This window comes from Cavia porcellus, unplaced genomic scaffold, assembly GCF_034190915.1.
Source record: "Cavia porcellus strain 051 isolate PalLab524CR breed Dunkin Hartley unplaced genomic scaffold, mCavPor4.1 scaffold_20, whole genome shotgun sequence".
In the NCBI taxonomy this organism is placed as follows: Eukaryota; Metazoa; Chordata; class Mammalia; order Rodentia; family Caviidae; genus Cavia; species Cavia porcellus.
The window spans coordinates 41,367,582-41,372,504 of NW_026947503.1; positions in this window are offsets into that span (position 1 = coordinate 41,367,582).

Genomic DNA, 4,923 nt, shown 5'->3' on the forward strand with positions numbered 1-4,923 from the left:
ACTCCAACATCATGCATACCAGAGACAAGCCTCATCAACCTACCGTCTTAACTTTTATGCTTTCAGATGGGGGAGTAATCACCTCTCATAACTCCACTCCTCCTAACCCCACGTTTAATTTTCAGAATTCTGCCTCACCATGGAAATGTTTCTACCTCAACATGGTCCTGATAGAATGATATGTCTAAATCAAAGGCACCTTTCCTTCTACCTCACCTGGGTCCTTAAATATGACAGTGCCATGTCTCCTCATAATGTCTTGTCTCTTTGTTTTTCCAGTCTGACATACGTGCATTCACCAGTGAAGTTGTCCTGGCTAAAACACCTGGCAGCAGCGTCTACCTGGGCATCAACCTTCATCCCGTCGACTCCCCTAGGCTCCAGTACAGCGCCCTTTGCCAGCAGGAAGTAGTTAAAGAGAGAAATCTTCGCCCCTTTTCATAATAATAACCATAAGACGGGATATGAAAGGTTTTGGCCCAGACAGGACACTGTAGCCAGGAAAGCCACAGCCGGAAGCAGGAAGCCCCATCTTGCCCTGCCCCTAGGAAGTTACCTGTGACGCCATCTTCCCACCCCTGGGAATTTACATATGGCGCCAAACCTAGGACCAATGGGCTACCTGTGTATCCCTAATGCCCGCCTTAGGTTCCACCCCAAACCGAGGCTATTTACAGGCCCCCATGCCACGTGTCCGCCGGAGAGATCGCCGGACGCCAGCGGTGGGGGTTGCCGGTCATCTCTCTCCATGTTCTCAGAATAAAGGCCGCTTTTTATTTTATATTTCTCATCTTTTGTTAATATTTTTCATCTTTTGGAAATAACTCTATCAATTCTTCCATTCCTCCAGTGCACCTCCAATTGGCTTTTGTTAAAAAAAAATCTTGGCTTATTCTGCCAAATTTATATCCAAGGACAGTTTTGACCTAATTCTTAGAGTGGTATGAAGAGTCATGTAGGCTGGAAATTGATATTGACAATCTGCCCAAATGATTACTGTAAATCCAAAAAGGAAACTAATTTTCAATTTCTCAAACTCCAAATATAAGGTGGCTGAGCCTTATCAAAAAAAGAGAAAATTATAGTAAAAACTTTCACTAGTTAGTGGCCAAATAGATATCCATGCGTATGTCAAAATTTCTTTTTTTTTTTTTTAAAGCTAAACTCATTGGAAGCTTAAAAGTAGTGAATGATACAGCATTTAAATACATAAATGATGGCCAAAGGGAATGTGGGTGAACATTTTCTGCATTTATTTGTAAACTGTAAAAAAAAAAATGTGACTTATGCATGCTCAGTCACAGCAGGAGAGACTTTCTGAACAGATGTGACCCTACTGGACATGCCAAAAAAGTGGTTTTGAATTTTCAAGGTGAAAATAATCTCAGAATTTTCTTAAGAAAACCTCTATTTGACAAAGAAGTGAATGAGGCCTTTTAAAATACTACAGCTGGTTTGAGGAGAATCTAGATCTTTATATTCTAACTCTCTTTTCAGAATCTCTGCTTGTTAGGTAAGCAAATTACACACACTTTCTTCTCTGCTTGAGTTTTGCAAGTGGGCACTCCATAACTCTTTGTCAGTCCTATTAAGCTGGACTAATTTCCTATGGCTAAACATACAACCATTTTTCATTTCTTGACAATCTGTTCTTTTACATTTGCATATTCAAATATGCAGAATTTATGTCAAATCTCTAAAAGAAAACTCACTAAATTCCTAGTAGGATTATTCTCTTTCTCTTTGGTTAAGGACAGAGATTTGAATAACAACAGAGAGAAAGCAGAAGTTAGGCAGTGCTTTTATAAATGAAATTAGCAAATTTCTACAATTTAAAGGTTCTATTTGTAATTCTAAAAGGCTTTTGCTTTTCTCTTTGCTTAGCTTCAGGCGTGAATAATAGTGTTGGGGAGGGAAAGAATGTTTGCTTTTCTTCCTTTTAATGGGTGAGAGATAATTAAATGCTGAATTTACAAAATACTTTGCTAGTTATGGATTGTATGCATGAGCACAAGATGAATATCATGACTTAGATCTTAACTGAGTTATATCTGCAGAGTCATTTTGCTGCATGTATGAAAAATCTACATTGTGTAACTTGACAATCTTCTAAAATGATATCCACAAGTATTTAGCATTAAAAAGCTCATTTTAGAATTTGAATTGCTAATTTTGAGCTGCCAATTCAAGGTTCTACAATCCAAAACAGATTCCAAAAGGAAAAACAAAAAATAACAAGCATAATTAAAGGGAAACAGAACCACTGGCTCCCCTGCTTAACTTGCTTCTAGGCAACCAAAATGGCCTTACCTTGTGTGACTTTCAATTGTCTTGCATTCCACCAGTTTCTGAGACAAAAACATGTTAATGTAAAGACTGAATTTATTGCTATCAAAGCCAAAAGGAAAGTACATAGCCATATATTCCATGACCTAAGCAAAATTCCAACAAAAATTTTAATGCAGAAGAAATCATCCATAGTCTCAAACAAAATCACCATTATCATCAACATGTATTCTTTTACTTTCTTTATTTTTTACCTACGTCTCTTGATAAGAATAAAATCTTTCCACTTTTGCAGATATGTATGTCAAGTTTTTGGAAAAAATTTTGTGTCCTGCTTTTCCTTTTTACAGATTGACTTTACTCTTTCTGTGGTTAATCTTCCTTCCAGAAAATTTGCCTTGAAAAGAGGGTCTTGTTTTAAATTTATTGGACAACCTGTCCATGGATAGTCATGTCACGTATGATCCATAGTTATCACCCAAAACTTTGTTGTGCAAGTCAGTTAGGAATTTCTGTATCTAGGTACAGTGAAAACCAAAATATTTATCAGAAATCAAGCAATCTTAAGAAATGACAGTGATACTGATATACGAGAATGAAATTCCCAACCTACAATATGTCCAGTGAGTTCATGTTCTCTAAAATCAAAGAATGAATTTTAGGAACAATGGTGCTAGGATTATTTCCAAAAGATGAAAAATATTTCCAAAAGATGAGAAGTATAAAATAAAAAGCGGCCTTTATTCTGAGAATACGGAGAGAGATTACCAGCACCCCCACCGCTGGCGTCCGGCAATCTCTCAGGCGGACATGTGGTGTGGGGGCATGTAAATAGCCTCGGTTTGGGGTGGAACCTAAGGCGGGCATTAGGGATGCACAGGTAGCCCATTGGTCCTGGGTTTGGCGCCATATGTAAATTTCTAGGGGCGGGAAGATGGCATCACAGGTAACTTCCTAGGGGCGGGGGAGATTGGGGCTTCCTGCTTCCGGTTGTGGCTTTCCTGGCTACAGTGTCCTATCTGGGCCAAAACCCTTTCAAATGGAAGTTAACAGCAGAACACACTAGTTTCTGGAAAGAAGGAAAGAAAGCTTCTGTCTGAGAGACAGAAGGGGTCTTGAGCAGGTTGCCAGGGACTCTTGCCTTTTCTATGGATTTTATAGAGTAAAATCATGAGCTTGGATGGGTCCAACATCGGGGAAAAATGGGAACTCACCAGATGGGCAAGAGTTGGGGCGGAACTGTGGTCAACCAATAAGATTAATTGCTTAGGTAAAATTGATTAAATTGGGAACAAATGGGGAAGCGAGTCACATAGTAAGCAGGGATACTTAACAGGAGTGTCTCTTCCTACAGGTGGTTGGATGCTGACACCTGACTTCCTTAAGGTGATAGAGAACTATTTGGACTACCAATCCTTAGGATGTGATTGTATTTGTTTTGCCTTTTGTCTTGTTATCTGGCCCACAATAAGAATATCTGTCTTCCAAGGCTGCAAGGTGTCCGGACTTCTGCTCTGACTCCTTTAAGGGTCCAGGCACTTCTGATTGCCTATCATATTTCTAACTAACTCAGATATCAGGGGGATGATATATGTGCTACGTTTTTTTTTTTTTTTTGGAACAGTTTGGAGACACAGACAGAGTTAAGAAAAATCCTTTATTGTTTGCATGAGAGATCTGTAGATTTTGAGGACTCTTAAACAGGAGAAGCTTGGCTTTCATGGTGTTGGGCTGAGGGTGGAGACTGGAAGACTGGTTCATGTTGTTGGGAGAAGATTGGAGGATTTTTTGTGTGTTTGAAAAAAGAGTAGGAAGTTTATTTTGGGCTTGGAGGGGCACAGAAGTTAGTGTTAGAGGGGACGCACTATCATTTTAGGGTCTGGTGCCATATTGGGCAGGAGCCATGTTAAGTCTGGCAGAATCCTGTATGAGCAGAACCCATCAATATGGGCCTCCAAAGAATATAAAGGAAGATAGTGGACTCTACCTAGCTGTGCAGCTGCAGAACTTTGCTTGGAACTTGGTAGGGCCCCGCTCAGTATCCCAAACAGTATGGGACCATTGAGTTGTCACTTGGGTTCTGGTTAGGCCTTGCCCAGCAACACCCAGGTAGCCTGGAGCCACCATGTGTTGAGTAGTGCTAGCTAAAGGCATCCACAGCAAACTATACCTAGCTGTATATAGTCAGTATGTTGCTCAGGACCTAGTAGGGTCGCAAATACTGCCTCAGCAAGCCAGAGAATATTGAGGTGCTATGTGGCATGAGCTGAAAATCTGCCTAGTGTACTCCACATACCATTCAGCCTAAGTACAAACTCAGAACCTAGTAGATCCCTGCCCAGTGGCCTTAAGCAGTCAGAGAGCTTCAGTGAGCCAGGTAGGGTATGCTGAATGTCCACTCTGCAAACCCAACCCCCAATTTGGGGAGCCTTTGAGTGCCACTAGGGACCCAGTAAGGACTGACTATCATCCCCCGCTCAATTGTGGAAGCTCCCTGCAGTACAGATGGTCATCTTTAATTCAAGGAAAAACTGAGACTTTGCATTTAACTGCCCCAGGGGAATACAGAAAAATGACAAAAGAGCAACGTGCAGTCACAAACCTCCAGCCTATCCCAAACATGCCTAGGATACATGG